We start from the raw sequence: 17,927 nt of genomic DNA, 5'->3' as shown, positions 1-17,927 counted from the left end.
ATGCAGGAAAATGAAGCGCTGGGTGGGCGCCCAGCATCCTCTACGGACTAGGAGAAAAGGATTTACCGGTAGGTACCAAAATCCTATTTTCCCTAACGTCCTAGAGGATGCTGGGGTTCACATTAGTACCACGGGGATGTACCAAAGCTCCCAGAATGAGAGGAAGAGCGCGGAGGCTCCTGCAGAACTTATCGACCGAACTTCAGATCATTAGAGGCCAAAGTATCGAACTTGTAGAACCTTGCAAACGTGTTCGACCCAGACCAAGTTGCCACTCTGCAAAGCTGCGTTGCCGAGACACCCCGGACAGCCGCCCAGGAAGACCTCCACCTCACGAGTAGAGTGGGCCTTAACAGATTTTGGATACGGCAGTCCTCCGTAGAATAGGCCTGCTGGATAGTAAACCTAATCCAGCGAGAAATAGTCTGCTTAGAAGCAGGACACCCAATTTTCTTGGGATCGTAGAGGTCAAAGAGTCCGACTTCCTGTGATGAGAAGTTCTCTTCACATAAATCTTCAGAGCCTTCACGACATCCAAGGACTTTGAAGTAATCGAGGAGTCAGTAGCCACTGGCACCACAATAGGTTGGTTGATATGAAATGCCGACACAACCTTTGGAAGAAACTGCTGACGAGTCCGGAGCTCAGCTCTATCCTCATGGAAGTTCAAGTAAGGGCTTTTGCATGACAAAGCCCCCAGCTCAGAGACACGCCTAGCAGAAGCTAAGGCCATCAAAGTGACCGCCTTCCATGTAAGAAATTTGAGCTCCACCTCCTGTAGAGGCTCAAACCAATCCGACTGGAGAAACTGCAACACCACGTTAAGGTCCCAAGGCGCCATAGGTGGTACAAAGGGAGGTTGGATATGCAGAACTCCCTTCAAAAAGGTCTGAACCTCAGGGAGCGCAGCCCATTGTTTCTGAAAGAAAATGGACAGGGCTGAAATCTGGACCTTCCCAGATCCCAATCTCAGCCCCATATCAACTCCTGCCTGCAGGAAGAGGAGGAAACGTCCCAGTTGAAATTCCACCGCAGGAAACTTCTTGGACTCACATCAAGAGACATATTTCTTCCAAATATGATGGTAATGTGTAGACGTTACCCCTTTTCCTAGCCTGTATGAGGGTAGGAATCACTGCTTTTGGAATACCCTTCCGAGCAAGAATCAGACGCTCAACTTCCATGCCGTCAAATGTAGCTGTGGTAAGCCTTGATAGGCTGCAGAAGGTCCTCCCGAAGAGGAAGAGGCCTCTGCTCTTCTTGCAGTAGATCCAGAAGGTCCGCGTACCAAGCCCCTCTTGGCCAGTCTGGGGCAATGAGGATCACTTGAACCCTTGTTCTCCTTATGAGCTTTAGGATTCTTGGGATGAGTGGGAGTGGTGGAAACACGTACACTGACTGGAACACCCACGGAGACACCAGGGCATCCACCGCCACTGCCTGAGGGTCCCTCGACCTGGAACAATAACGCTGAAGCTTCTTGTTGAGACGAGAGGCCATCATGTCTATTTGGGGTAGACCCCAAAGATCTGTTACCTCCTTGAACACCTCCGGATTGAGGCCCCACTCTCCTGGATGGAAATCGTGTCTGCTGAGGCAGTCTGCTTCCCAGTTGCCTACTCCCGGAATGAAGATGGCTGACAGCGCCAACGCGTGCTTTTCCGTCCAGAGGAGTATTCTTGTGACCTCTGACATCGCCGGTCTGCTCTTCGTTCCGCCCTGTCGGTTTAGGTAAGCCACTGTAGTTATGTTGTCCGACTGTACTTGAATGGCCCTGTTTCTAAGAAGAGGGGCCGCCTGAAGAAGACCGTTGTAGACGGCTCTTAGTTCCAGAATGTTGATGGGCAGGCTGGCTTCCAGGCTCAACCAGCTTCCTTGGAAGGTCACTCCTAGAGTGACCGCTCCCCAGCATCAGAGGCTCGCATCCGTTGTTAGCAGGACCCAGTCCTGAATTCCGAACCTGCGGCCTTCCAGGAGGTGAGGCAATTGGAGCCACCAGAGGAGTGAGATCCTTGCCCTTGGTGACTGATGAATTCTCTGATGCATGTGGAGGTGAGAACCCAACCACTTGTCCAGGAGGTCCAGTTGGAAGGTCCGAGCATGAAATCTCCCATTTTGGAGAGCCTCGTAGGAGGCCACCATCTTTCCCAATAGGCGAATGCATTGATGAACCAACACCCGGGGTGGCTTCAAGACACCCTGGACCATGGATTGGATCACCAACGCCTTGTCCCGCAGAAAGGAACACCCACTGTACTTCCGTATCCAGGATCATTCCCAGAAACGACAATCTCCGGATCGGTTCCATATGTGACTTTGGAAAATTCAGAATCCACCCGTGACTCTGAAGCAGCCGTGTTGTGAGAACAATAGATTGCAGCAAGTTTCCCTGGACGATGCCTTTATCAGGAGATCGTCCAGATAAGGAATGATGTTCACGCCCTGTTTTTGAAGTAGCATCACCATCTCTGCCATCACCTTTGTAAACACCCTCGGTGCTGTGGAGAGGCCGAACAGCAGAGCCTGGAACTGTAAATGACAGTCCAGCAACGCGAATCGGAGATAAGCCTGATGCGGTAGCCAGATCGGAATGTGAAGGTACGCATCCTTGATATCCAGTGATACCAGGAATTCCCCCTCTTCCAGACCTGATATCACCGCCCTGAGAGACTCCATCTTGAACTTGAACTCCGGTTTCGGTACCACGAAAAGGTTCGAATAGTAACCCTTTGTCAGCATGTGCGGTGGTACTGGCACAATGACTTGTGCCTCTCCCAGCCTTTGAACAGCCTCTTGTAGCACTGTGCTGTCCTCCAACAGAGTTGTTAAGCCCGACTTGAAAGAATGATGAGGGAGACTTTGAAATTCCAGCCTGTATCCCTGAGAGACAATATCCACCACCCAGAAATCCAGGCCGGAGGAGACCCAGGCATGACTGAACTGTCTGAGTCTCGCTCCCATGGGCCCCACCACCGGGCCGTCCCGTCCACCTTTATGCGGAGGACCTAGGGGTACCTGAAGCAGGCTTTTGTTCTTGGGAACCTGCAGCAGCAGGTTTCTTGGACTTAACCTTACCTCCCCTGAAGAAGGTACCAGATGATTTGGCCTTTCTGGAATTGCTGGGCCGAAAGGACTGCTGCAAAGCTGAGAAGAAGGACCTCTTCAGAGCAGGAGCTGCTGAGGGAAGATACGGAGACTTACCCACTGTAGCGGTAGATATCCACGCGTCTAGGGCTTCCCCAAAGAGAGAGCTTGACCTGTGTAGGGCAGCGACTCCACACTTTTTCTGGATTCCACATCGGCCGACCACTGGTGGAGCCACAGTCCCCGACGAGCTGAAACAAACATGGAAGAAATTCCCGCAGCCATGGAACCCAGGTCTTTCATAGATTCTACCATGAAACCTGCAGAATCATGAATGTTGTGTAAATACAATGCAACATCATCCCTATCCATCGTATCCAAATCCTCCATCAAGGCAGCCGACCACTTCACTATAGCCTTAGCAATCCATGCACTAGCAATAGTGGGACGTAATATAGCCCCTGAAGCAGTGTACACTGATTTCAGAGTATTATCAATTTTTCTATCTGCCGGCTCCTTTAAGGTGGTAGATCCCGGTACCGGTAAAACCACCTTTTTTGAGAGTCTAGATATAGATGCGTCAACAATTGGCGGGTTTTCCCACTTTTTCCTATCCTCCTCAGGGAAAGGAAAAGCTACCAGAATTCTCTTAGGGATCTGAAACTTCTTTTCAGGATTCAACCAGGCCTTTACAAATATAGCATTCAGCTCTTTTGATGCAGGGAAGGTTAGCGAGGATTTCTTGTTTATCATGAAAAAAGCCTCTTCAACCTGCTCAGGTGTGGTATCATTAACATTTAACACATCCCTGATAGCCTCTATCAACAACTGCACCCCCCTTGCAAGAGATGCGGACCCCCGCAATACATCCCCATCACCATCTGTAGTGTCAGAATCGGTATCCGTGTTGTCTTTGCCGACTCATTACTGGTAACCCTGTTAGAAATTTGAGTAATCCAAGTCCTGATAGAGGAAAACCACTCTGGTTCCCTTGCTGGAATCTGTGCTAAACCAGTGCTATGATTACATGCAGGGGCGTCAGAACACTTATAGGTTGGGGGGGGGGCAAGATAGATCCTCATTTTGGTGCCCCTGGGGGCGGAGCCCCCAGGGAGGAGGAGACCATACCATAGGGACGAACGAACAGTGGCGGAACTAGCGAGCGGTGTCCCAGGTGCGACAAAATGCTTTGGCCCCCATCCAAGTCCACCCCCTCACCCCTGGAGAGGATCTGGTGAGGGGGACCTGCTCAGGGCCAGAGAAATGGATACCTAGCGACAGTGCCGTAACTGGACATTTTAGTACTGTGTGCAAGAAACAGCATCAGAGCCCCCCCCTCCCCCCCCATGCAAAACTGGGGCAGTGCGCGCCGTAGGCGCGCGCAAGAAATATAGGGGCGTGGCTTCGTGGGGAAGGGGTATGGCCACAAAATAATACCAATTCATATAACGGTGCACAGTAGTCTCCATTATTCAAATTACGGCGCACAGTAGCACCACTACACCAGGTAGAGCCCCTTTTACACCTTACGGCTGACAGTGTCCCCTTCTTACACATTACGGCAGACAGCGCCCCCCTTTTTACACATAACGGCAGACAGCGTCCCCCTTTTTACACATTACGGCAGACAGCGTCCCCCTTTTTACACATTACGGCAGACAGCGCCCCCCTTTTTACACATTAAGGCAGACAGAATAGAAAGAAAGAGAAAGAAAGAATTATACTTACTGTCTCTGCTGGCAGTCAGGCTCCTCGGGCAGCTTCTTATAACAGAGATCCCGAGCAGGGGAGAAGGAGGAGGAGAAGGGAGGTGGAGGAGGGAGCCGCAGCAGCACTGTGTTATTGGTGGAGGCGCTGCTGCTGCTGTCCCTGTCCTTCACCATAGGCTGTCCTCCACCGCCGTGTCTGCTTATTTTAAAAATAAAAGTGTATACAAGGTTTATTTATCAAAATGGTAAAATTATAGACAATACTATTACATGCAAACATCAGATGCTACCTGATAATACTACTCTAAGCTAAGCTATTTTTAATATCTCATCCTCCTTCCATAACACAGTCCCTGATTTATATATATATTTATTTTTTATATATATATTTAATTCTTGGTGCTTTTTAATTACTTATATATATTTTTTAGTATTTTTTATCTAGTCCTTTTTAGTATTTTGGAGTGCTTTTATATAGGTGACCAATTGTCGTATTGTTCTTTTTTGCATCACTCATTTTAAGTATTGTCACTCATGTGTCCTGGAGTGGTTTGGATACAATAAGAACTCTTTTGGCACAACCAAAATATTTGTTTGCATGTAACAGTATTGTCTATAATTTTACCATTTTGATAATTAAACCCTGTATACACCTTTTTTTTTTTTAAATAAGCAGACTCTGTGTATTTCGATGCCACTGAAATGGTCGCTTAGAATTATCTTATCTCATCTTTTCCATATATATATATATATATCCGTGCAAATTGGCGGCACTCAGAGACTTGTATTAGCTGCAAAAACGTGCTTTAATGATCAACGTTTCGGGCCTTCGCCCGTCGTCGGGATTAGCAAACATGATATGTGACAAAAACAAGACATTTATACATTGACTAACAAACACAGAATTGCCTGATCAGACGCAGGTGGGTGCTCACCCCCGGCGGCGACCTCCACGAGACCCGCAGCGTCATGACGAGCGCATCCACTGGATGTCGTCATCCGGAAGCGCCCACCGCACCCGGCCAATCAGGTTGCATAACATCCCGTTGCCCCGGCAACCCGGCGGCAGTGATATTCTTATCTAAACGTTAAAAACAAGTTAAAAGCAGGAAACTTTAGTGACAAATATAGGCAGTATGGACAATATTGGCTAATATTCACTATATTCATCCCCAATTACTGTATGCTATTGAAAGAAGGGGTTACTGATTTCTTTTTCAACGGACTAGCCCGTACAGTAAGCTAATCTATACCATAAATGAGGCTATAGAAAGCATTGTAATCCAAGTGAGTCATTTAAACCTCTTGGGAATACAGTTCCCAAGGTGTAAATCCATTTACTCTCTAGTTGTAATAATTGCTTTTTCCTATTGCCTCCTCTGATATTGGCAGGAACATGATCAATCAATTTAGTTCTGATACTAGCAATGCTGTGTCTAGCATTGGCACAGTGGCGTGCCACTGGCTGATCGCTAGTGCCTGATTCCAAGGCTGCCCTGATGGCTGACCTGTGTCCCGCCATCCTGTCCCTAAATTGTCGTTCTGTCTTGCCCACGTAGCTTAAGCCACATGGGCAAGACAGAACGTAAATTACAAATTTGGTGGTACAAGTGAGAGCGTGTCTGATCCTGTATTTTTGCCCTGAATACAGATGTGTAAAGGTGTCTCCTGGTATTAGGGATCTGCAAGTGGTGCAGCCCAAACACCTGTGACAACCTGCTTTTTGACTAAGAAAATGAGTGGCTGCTGCTTGCTTTTTAAGCTTCATAATGTCCCTTTTCACAAGGAGATCTCCAAGGTTGCGACCACAAGTATAACATGGAAGCAGCCTGGTACCTGTCAAGGCTGGTAAGTTTTTATCAGTATTGATAATGGGCCAAAAAGTTTTGGCCAGTTGTTTAGTAACTTTACTTTTGGTATTGAATCTGTTGACCCAAGGTAGCACCTGACTGGTGCTAGTTGGAACCCTGTTGGTATGAAGAACGTCATGCCGGGACATACTGGAAACCTTACTCTTAATGGTATCCAGCAATCTACGGGGGTATCCTCTTTCCTGAAATTTGTGAACCATATCATCCAAGGCCATCTCTGTTTGCCTTGGATCACTAGTAATCCTGCGAACCCTCAACATCTGCGAGTATGGTAAGCCCTCCCTCAGAGGTTGCGGGTGAAAACTATCATGTTTGAGGATAGTATTTCTATCTGTTTCTTTTATATATATAGTGGTGTTGATACCTGTCGGAGTCAAAGTAATGTTCACATCTAGGAAATGTATTGTTGCGGATGAGATGGTATACGTGAATTGGACCTCATGTCCCGAAGCATTATGTTGATCTAACAAATGGGTCAGGGATCTCTCACTTCCCGACCAGAAAATTAATAAATCATCTATGTATCTCAGGTATAACCTGAGATATCTTTTCTGATGAAATAATTGTTTTTCTACCATGATCATATAAGCGTTGGCGTACGATGGGGCCACATTGGACCCCATCGCACACCCAGCTACCTGAAGGTAAAATTTGGTGTCATAAATAAAGTAATTCTTGGTCAGCACCAAATGCAATAACTGCATAAAGAATTCCACTGGTGGACCTGTGTAATGTATATTTCCAGTTATCAATGCTTGTACCGCCTGCAAACCCTTGATATGCGGGATGCAGGTGTACAAGCTGTTGACATCTGCACTACATAACAATGTGTCTGTGGGCAAAGTGCCTAAATTTTCAATTTTTATCAGCAGCTCTGTGGTGTCTTTAGGGTATGAGTCAGCCCGCTGTACACAAGGGTTAAGTAGGCTGTCTAAATAGACTGCTATTGGCTGAAAAAGAGAACCCCTGGCAGAAATAATGGGTCTGCCAGAGGGTTTCTGTAGACGTTTATGTATCTTAGGTACAGTATAAAAGGCTGGTATTACAGGATACTGAACCATCAAGGCCTGTCTTAATTCATTATCAATATATCCCTTGGTGACTGCTGTATTCAATATGTTGTCTAACTCTTGTTTATACTCCAATGTGGGATCATTAGACAATAAAGCATATGTACTGGTATCAGATAATTGCCGAAGACATTCACTATCATAGTCCTCAAGAGACTGCACTACCACAGCCCCTCCCTTATCGGCCGCACTAATGATGATGTCAGTGCGAGCGCTCAATGCTTTGATTGTATCTCGTTCTGTCTCTGTGAGGTTATTTCTATAATGGATTTCACTTGGAGACTGTACATCAAATTGGTCCATCAATCTGGTGAAGGTCTTGATAGAAGGACTGTTACTAATGGGATCAAATTGTGTCCTAGATTGTAATTTTCTTAATTCAAGGGTACTGTGGTCATGGCTTCTTGATTAGTTGCCGCTTGGGAATCCTTGAAGTATTCCTTTAATCGAAGGGATCTATTTAATTTGTATGTATCAATTTTCCACTGAAATGGATCAAACTTCGTGGTGGGGACAAAAGAGAGTCCCTTAGCAAGGATGGAGGTCTCTTCTGGTGTTAAAGGATTTGATGTAAGGTTAAATACCTTACTTACTTCTTCTTTGGCGGCCTGCTTTTTGTATTGCCTCTCGTTTTGGCGCCCCCTCCGCGTCCTTTTATTACTGGATCCTTGAAGGTAGCCCGTGTTATAACCCCTAAAGGGTGTTCTGATGTGGATGACGTCTGGGATTGCCGCTCCGATTCACTTGCTGAGGTGCTTGTGTCGTTCCCTGTTGTTTTTTCTTTGTAATGACGTCTGTAACGAGCTATTGGTTTATTTCGTGCCGTATTGTTGGTGGCATTCAGCCAGGAGTATACCTGATGTTTCTGATAATCTTGCTGTACTTTTTTATATTTTTCCTTTTTAAATTTAATTAAATCTCGTTTGTATTAATCCACCTGGGCAGTTAGCTTGGTAAGCCAATTCTCTTCAATATCACGATCCAATTGTTCCTTATGTAATGTTTCAAAGGCTATTATTTTATCCTTGGTGATGTTTAATTCTCTGGTAGATTCTTCAATAACGGCTAACATCAAGTCCATAGAGCACTTGTTCAGAATGGATATCCATTTCCGACAAAATGGTACTGAATATCTGCCTATGGTTGGCATGTTCCTGATCCTAAAACCTCTAGGTATGAGTTTGTCCCGGTAATATTCCGATAAGGTACTACCGTGGTAGTAAAAATCTATTTCACGTTTTTTCAGGTGAAAAAGTTCTTGAAATAAGTCGTCTGCAGTTTGATTGCTGGTATCCTCAGTAAATTTGTCTTTATACAGAATAGCTTCTGCTTCTGAGTCTGTATAGCTATATTGTTCCTGGGTGTCCATTTCCATAAGGTTTTGAGCCATGTCCTTAGGTTCCACTGTGCCCGTGGCCATTTTCTTAGACTGCTCAATGTTTTTGTCAAAAGATTCCTGTAATGTGGATCAAGTCCACAACTGACTGCTAGTCCAATACAGGACAAATGCATGTATCCTGTGTGAAAGGTGTACACTGTGCCTTGATAGAGAGTCAGCTGCAAGCATACCAGCTCTCCCAATATTGTAAAAGCAGATATCCGGCACTAGTGTAGTAATGTTAGGTGAAACGCTCCGGTGCCCTCCAAGGGTACTGTGGCCCAATGTATCCGTGCAAATTGGCGGCACTCAGAGACTTGTATTAGCTGCAAAAACGTGCTTTAATGATCAACGTTTCGGGCCTTCGCCCGTCGTCAGGATTAGCAAACATGATATGTGTACCCTTGGAGGGCACCGGAGCGTTTCACCTAACATTACTACACTAGTGCCGGATATCTGCTTTTACAATATTGGGACAATATACAGACTCAGAAGCAGAAGCTATTCTGTATAAAGACAAATTTACTGAGGATACCAGCAATCAAACTGCAGACGACTTATTTCAAGAACTTTTTCACCTGAAAAAACGTGAAATAGATTTTTACTACCACGGTAGTACCTTATCGGAATATTACCAGGACAAACTCATACCTAGAGGTTTTAGGATCAGGAACATGCCAACCATAGGCAGATATTCAGTACCATTTTGTCGGAAATGGATATCCATTCTGAACAAGTGCTCTATGGACTTGATGTTAGCCGTTATTGAAGAATCTACCAGAGAATTAAACATCACCAAGGATAAAATAATAGCCTTTGAAACATTACATAAGGAACAATTGGATCGTGATATTGAAGAGAATTGGCTTACCAAGCTAACTGCCCAGGTGGATTAATACAAACGAGATTTAATTAAATTTAAAAAGGAAAAATATAAAAAAGTACAGCAAGATTATCAGAAACATCAGGTATACTCCTGGCTGAATGCCACCAACAATACGGCACGAAATAAACCAATAGCTCGTTACAGACGTCATTACAAAGAAAAAACAACAGGGAACGACACAAGCACCTCAGCAAGTGAATCGGAGTGCCAATCCCAGACGTCATCCACATCAGAACACCCTTTAGGGGTTATAACACGGGCTACCTTCAAGGATCCAGAAATAAAAGGACACGGAGGGGGCGCCAAAACGAAAGGGCAATACAAAAAGCAGGCCGCCAAAGAAGAAGTAAGGTATTTAACCTTACATCAAATCCTTTAACACCAGAAGAGACCTCCATCCTTGCTAAGGGACTCTCTTTTGTCCCCACCACGAAGTTTGATCCATTTCAGTGGAAAATTGATACATACAAATTAAATAGATCCCTTCGATTAAAGGAATACTTCAAGGATTCCCAAGCGGCAACTAATCAAGAAGCCATGACCACAGTACCCTTGAAATTAAGAAAATTACAACCTAGGACACAATTTGATCCCATTAGTAACAGTCCTTCTATCAAGACCTTCACCAGATTGATGGACCAATTTGATGTACAGTCTCCAAGTGAAATCCATTATAGAAATAACCTCACAGAGACAGAACGAGATACAATCAAAGCATTGAGCGCTCGCACTGACATCATCATTAGTGCGGCCGATAAGGGAGGGGCTGTGGTAGTGCAGTCTCTTGAGGACTATGATAGTGAATGTCTTCGGCAATTATCTGATACCAGTACATATGCTTTATTGTCTAATGATCCCACATTGGAGTATAAACAAGAGTTAGACAACATATTGAATACAGCAGTCACCAAGGGATATATTGATAATGAATTAAGACAGGCCTTGATGGTTCAGTATCCTGTAATACCAGCCTTTTATACTGTACCTAAGATACATAAACGTCTACAGAAACCCCCTGGCAGACCCATTATTTCTGCCAGGGGTTCTCTTTTTCAGCCAATAGCAGTCTATTTAGACAGCCTACTTAACCCTTGTGTACAGCGGGCTGACTCATACCTTAAAGACACCACAGAGCTGCTGATAAAAATTGAAAATTTAGGCACTTTGCCCACAGACACATTGTTATGTAGTGCAGATGTCAACAGCTTGTACACCTGCATCCCGCATATCAAGGGTTTGCAGGCGGTACAAGCGTTGATAACTGGAAATATACATTACACAGGTCCACCAGTGGAATTCTTTATGCAGTTATTGCATTTGGTGCTGACCAAGAATTACTTTATTTATGACACCAAATTTTACCTTCAGGTAGCTGGGTGTGCGATGGGGTCCAATGTGGCCCCATCGTATGCCAACGCTTATATGATCATGGTAGAAAAACAATTATTTCATCAGAAAAGATATCTCAGGTTATACCTGAGATACATAGATGATTTATTAATTTTCTGGTCGGGAAGTGAGAGATCCCTGACCCATTTGTTAGATCAACATAATGCTTCGGGACATGAGGTCCAATTCACGTATACCATCTCATCCGCAACAATACATTTCCTAGATGTGAACATTACTTTGACTCCGACAGGTATCAACACCACTATATATATAAAAGAAACAGATAGAAATACTATCCTCAAACATGATAGTTTTCACCCGCAACCTCTGAGGGAGGGCTTACCATACTCGCAGATGTTGAGGGTTCGCAGGATTACTAGTGATCCAAGGCAAACAGAGATGGCCTTGGATGATATGGTTCACAAATTTCAGGAAAGAGGATACCCCCGTAGATTGCTGGATACCATTAAGAGTAAGGTTTCCAGTATGTCCCGGCATGACGTTCTTCATACCAACAGGGTTCCAACTAGCACCAGTCAGGTGCTACCTTGGGTCAACAGATTCAATACCAAAAGTAAAGTTACTAAACAACTGGCCAAAACTTTTTGGCCCATTATCAATACTGATAAAAACTTACCAGCCTTGACAGGTACCAGGCTGCTTCCATGTTATACTTGTGGTCGCAACCTTGGAGATCTCCTTGTGAAAAGGGACATTATGAAGCTTAAAAAGCAAGCAGCAGCCACTCATTTTCTTAGTCAAAAAGCAGGTTGTCACAGGTGTTTGGGCTGCACCACTTGCAGATCCCTAATACCAGGAGACACCTTTACACATCCGTATTCAGGGCAAAAATACAGGATCAGACACGCTCTCACTTGTACCACCAAATTTGTAATTTACGTTCTGTCTTGCCCATGTGGCTTAAGCTACGTGGGCAAGACAGAACGACAATTTAGGGACAGGATGGCAGGACACAGGTCAGCCATCAGGGCAGCCTTGGAATCAGGCACTAGCGATCAGCCAGTGGCACGCCACTGTGCCAATGCTAGACACAGCATTGCTAGTATCAGAACTAAATTGATTGATCATGTTCCTGCCAATATCAGAGGAGGCAATAGGAAAAAGCAATTATTACAACTAGAGAGTAAATGGATTTACACCTTGGGAACTGTATTCCCAAGAGGTTTAAATGACTCACTTGGATTACAATGCTTTCTATAGCCTCATTTATGGTATAGATTAGCTTACTGTACGGGCTAGTCCGTTGAAAAAGAAACCAGTAACCCCTTCTTTCAATAGCATACAGTAATTGGGGATGAATATAGTGAATATTAGCCAATATTGTCCATACTGCCTATATTTGTCACTAAAGTTTCCTGCTTTTAACGTTTAGATAAGAATATCACTGTTGCCGGGGCAACGGGATGTTATGCAACCTGATTGGCCGGGTGCGGTGGGCGCTTCCGGATGACGACATCCAGTGGATGCGCTCGTCATGACGCTGCGGGTCTCGTGGAGGTCGCCGCCGGGGGTGAGCACCCACCTGCGTCTGATCAGGTAATTCTGTTTTTGTTAGTCAATGTATAAATGTCTTGTTTTTGTCACATATCATGTTTGCTAATCCTGACGACGGGCGAAGGCCCGAAACGTTGATCATTAAAGCACGTTTTTGCAGCTAATACAAGTCTCTGAGTGCCGCCAATTTGCACGGATACATTGGGCCACAGTACCCTTGGAGAGCACCGGAGCGTTTCACCTAACATTACTACACTAGTGCCGGATATCTGCTTTTACTATATATATATATATATGTATATATATATATATATATAAAAGTAAAAGAAGAATGGAGGGCGCAGGTGTAAGTAAAATATTAACATTCCATTTATTAAACAACAAAGCTCACATACATCTTAGCTTCCGAAGATCGGCATAATCAACCGGTTGGCAGCAAAAGCCTCAGGGTCACTCCGTCCCGTGTTGATTCAAACGGCAAACCGCAAGAGCCGCCAGGCACAGCCCGTCAATCGCGCCGGGACCAGACTTGGTGACGTTCACACGTCTATCGCTCCACAAGCCACGCCCAACGTGTTTCGTCGATCGACGATTGATTATGCCGATCTTCGGAAGCTAAGATGTATGTGAGCTTTGTTGTTTAATAAATGGAATGTTAATATTTTACTCACACCTGCGCCCTCCATTCTTCTTTTACTTACATGTACATTGGATTCAGTAGTTCTGGTCCTAAGGCGGAGGAGGTGGCAGCATACATCTTTGAATATCCCAAAAAAATGGACACAGACTGCTAATTATGGACTGATACTAAGTTTAAGGTGGACTGTAATGTGCAGCTTTATTTGTATATATATATATATATATATATATATACATACACACACACACACACACACACACACACACACACACACACACACACACACACAATATTTGCAGGGGGTCAGGTGGTTTCCATATAAGTGCATTTTACACACACACATAATATATATATATGTATTTTTATATGATGTACATATATGGAACCCCCCACCCTCCCCTACAAACCCTGCATTTTGCCATTGGAGAGGGTGAGAGAGGGAGGGAGTGGGTGGGAGCGGGGGAGACTCTTACCTGTCACAAGCCAGCCACAGGTCTGTAATAAAGGGAAGGCAGGCACTTCTCTTCATTAGGCCACGCCCCCTACACACCCGCGAATCGCGGCACTTCTCTGGGGCCGTGAGCCGGCCCTGGTAAGAGGTGGGAAAGGATGGGCAGCTCCGCTGAAAACTGGGTCTGGGAGCAGGAGTGGCTGCACAGTACACACAGCCACATCCTCCTCCTGCTGCTGCTGCCCAGTTCCTGCCTGCACGGAGGTGATGTGCGGTCTTTCAGCTGACCGCACATCGCTCCTCCTTTATATCGGCGGCGGTGCCTGTCATATTTTTTTGGGGGGGGAGCTGCCCCCTTGCCCCTCCCCCATTCCGACGCCTCTGATTACATGGAATGGGATCATCCTGGGAAGATAAATCCTCTGCTGCATATGACACTGTATCCCTGGACATTGCTGCTGGTGACCACCAAACACACCACACACACACAGGATGGGGTAAGACAGAGTTTCTTCCCCCCCCCCCCCCCCCAAGAATGGCAAGAGAGAGACAGAGATTGGAGCCAACCCACACCAGCGCTTAACAACAGTTAGAAAACCCCCTTATCAGCGCTGACTTGTGCACCTTAATAGGACACACCGTTAAACAATTAGCCTCACCTCCCTTCTACAACCCCCTGGTACCATTACAGTCATCTGGAGCTGCTGTGGAGGGACCAGGATCTTCCTTCAGCAAACAGCATGCAAGAAAATGGCGCTGGAATGCTGCAGGGTCCGCTCTGAGGAGAAGCTCCGGCCCCTTCATGGCGCTGTCTTCTCGCTCAACTGAGTTTGAAAATGGTCTGAGGAGTTGTACTGGCTGGGATCCCTGGGGCTCGACAGGCTTGCTGACCAATTGTGAGGGGTAGGCGCTGGCCCAGGGCACCCTCACAGCGCCGCACAGTGTGCCTCTGAAACCATCCGTGCTCCAATCCCTGTTGCCGCCATCTTCACACCGGCCCCCCGCTTGCTAGGGGGGTCGGTGACTAACTCACCACTTGCTTCAGCTCTGTAAGGGGTCAGCGGCATGCTGTTGGGGTGAGAGCGGTTCCCCTGCGTCAGAGACCGATCAGCCCCTCTGGAGCTCAGTGTCCAGTCAGCGGAGTCAGTAGCTCAGACCCCGTAGGGCAGACACTGCTCCCCCCCTTAGTCCCATGCTGCAGGGAGGCTGTTGCCAGCAGCCTCCCTGTAAAATAAAACATTCTAAAACTAAGCTTTATTAGGAAAGCTCAGGAGAGCTCCCCTAGCTGTGACCGGCTCCTCCGGGCACATTTTCTAAACTGAGTCTGGTAGGAGGGGCATAGAGGGAGGAGCCAGCCCACACTGTTAAACTCTTAAAGTGCCAATGGCTCCTGGTGGACCAGTCTATACCATATGGTTCTAATGTGGACCCCAGCATCCTCTAGGACATTAGAGAAAAGAAGCGAACTTCAGTCTTGTGAATTAGACAGGTTCATTTTAAGCTGCTTTGTGTCAGTGGTTATCTAAATAGTACAGCAGTGCCTGTGGTGCAATAGATAAAAATGTATCAGGTTTAGATATTTGGCTCTCAGTGTGTAACAAGCAGTTATAGTATCAATTTAAAGAGCTATTTTTGTATCCACTGTACTGGGAATCATAGTGCATAAGAGTCAACTATTCTAGCATTTATATAGTGACTATTATACCCCTTTTACACTTGCAGGCTCGGGTCATTCCCGGGATATTTCCCGTGACACATTCCCCGGAATGACCTTTTTACATTAGCGGCCCGACCTCGGTGACATCACTGCTGACTCTACCGGAGGCGGTGCTTGTAGATAATCTTCTCCAAGCACAGTCTCTTCCTAATAAGAGAACGGGTGACGGGTCGCCTTGACCCAGTATACCTATTCACGCTGCACAGTTTCCCGGGATGGTCCCGGATTCAACCCAGGTCGAGACCTGGGTTGAAATCCCGGGATGCTCGTCCCGGGAAATTGAAAGTGTACCCGTTTACACTGACAAAAATCCTGGGATGATGCGCGTTCACATGCAGAATCCCGGGATAAAATTGTCAGTGTAAAAGGGGTATCACACTCACGTGTACATTGATGAATGTGTAACACAGTGATTTTCAACCTTTTTTTTACTCGCGGCACACCAAAAAATATTTTAAAATTGCCAAGGCCCATCAGTTCCCCACAGAAAAAAACAAAACACACACATTGGCCCTCACAGTAAAAAAAAAAAAATCCACACGTACATTGGCCTACACAGAAAAAACAATCACATCGCTCCCCACATAAATCCTATTGCTCCAAACATAAATCAATCGCATTTCTCCCCCCATAAATCCTGTTGCTCCCCACATGAATTATTCACATTGTTGTCCCCCCCATACATCCATAAATTCTTATTCTCCTCACATAAATCCTATTGAAATCCTGTTGTTCCTCACAGGAGAAATAAAATAACAAATATTATTATCAGCTGTCCTCCTACCTGTCCCTCAGTGGCGGGGGTTGTTCATAGTGGAGTTCTGCGAATACTGAGCAGCGAGCGGTTGGGCAGGTGTGGATGTGGGTTGGCAAGGAAAGCTGTGTATGCAGGCGGGAACTGGAAGATGTGTATGCAGGCAGGTGAGCTGGCTGGGTGGTGAGACGCGGCGGCAGTGACCTATGATATCACACCGTTTTTAAGGCATAGGTCACGGCCGGAGCATGACTGATCCTCTAAGAAGAGCCTGGGCCAACAGTTCACTCTGAAGGTGCAGGAAGCTGCTCTGGCTCCGTGGCACACCTTGCAACTGGTCGCAGGACATTAGTGTGCCACGGCACACTGGTTAAAAAAGCCTGGTGTAACAGATAAGGAGATTTATGGTATGAACTTACCCTTGTTAAATCTCTTTCTGCGAGGTACACTGGATTCCACAGGGAATAACATTGGGATGTAGAGTAGGATCTTGATCTGAGGCACCAACAGGCTAAAAGCTTTGACTGTTCCCAGCGCCGCCTCCTCTATAACCCCGCCTCCGTGCATAGGAGCTCAGTTTTGTCAACCAGTCCAATGCAGTAGCAGGTAAAAGAGACGACAACAGTTAGTAGCCACACACCACATTCTCACAACAGGAGAAGGTATCAGCGGCTAATGCCATACCAACCCAAAGAAGATAAGTGCGTCAGGGGGAGCACCCTGTGGAATCCAGTGTACCTTGCAGAAAGAGATTTAACAAGAGTAAGGTCTTACCATGAATCTCCTTTTCTGCAGCAGGGTACACTGGTATTCCACAGGGAATAACATCGGGGATGTCTTAAAGCAGTTCCTTATGGGAGGGGATGCACTGTAGAGGGCACAAGAACCCGGCGTCCAAAGAGAGCATCCTGGGAGGCGGAAGTATTGAAAGCATAGAACCTTATGAACGTGTTCACTGAGGACCACGTAGCCGCCTTGCACAATTGTTCAAGGGTCACACCACAGCGGGCCGCCCAAGAAAGTCCAACAGACCGAGTAGAATGGGCTTTGATGGTAGCAGGAGCTGGAAGGCCAGTCTATACATAAGCATGTGCAATCACCATTCTAATCCATCTGGCCAAGGCCTGCTTGTTAGCAGGTCAGCCACATTTGTGAAAACTAAACAGTACAAAGAGAGAATCAGATTTCCTAACTGAGGCTGTCCTCTTCACAAAGATACGGAGAGCCCATACCACATCCAAAGACCGCTCTTTGGAGGATAAATCCAGAGAGACAAAGGCCGGAACCACAATATCCTGGTTAAGGTGGAAAGAAGACAACACCTTAGGTAGATAACCAGGGCGTGTCCGAAAAACCACCCGGTCACGGGTCATGTGGGATCATATACAGATATGTAAATTGGTATCTCATATATAATATAAATCCACAGTGATTGACTGCCTTGCTGCACTGTATTAAAC

The sequence above is a fragment of the Pseudophryne corroboree genome, chromosome 12 (assembly GCF_028390025.1).
Source record: "Pseudophryne corroboree isolate aPseCor3 chromosome 12, aPseCor3.hap2, whole genome shotgun sequence".
Classification (NCBI taxonomy): Eukaryota; Metazoa; Chordata; class Amphibia; order Anura; family Myobatrachidae; genus Pseudophryne; species Pseudophryne corroboree.
Note: the sequence above shows the minus strand (reverse complement) of the source record.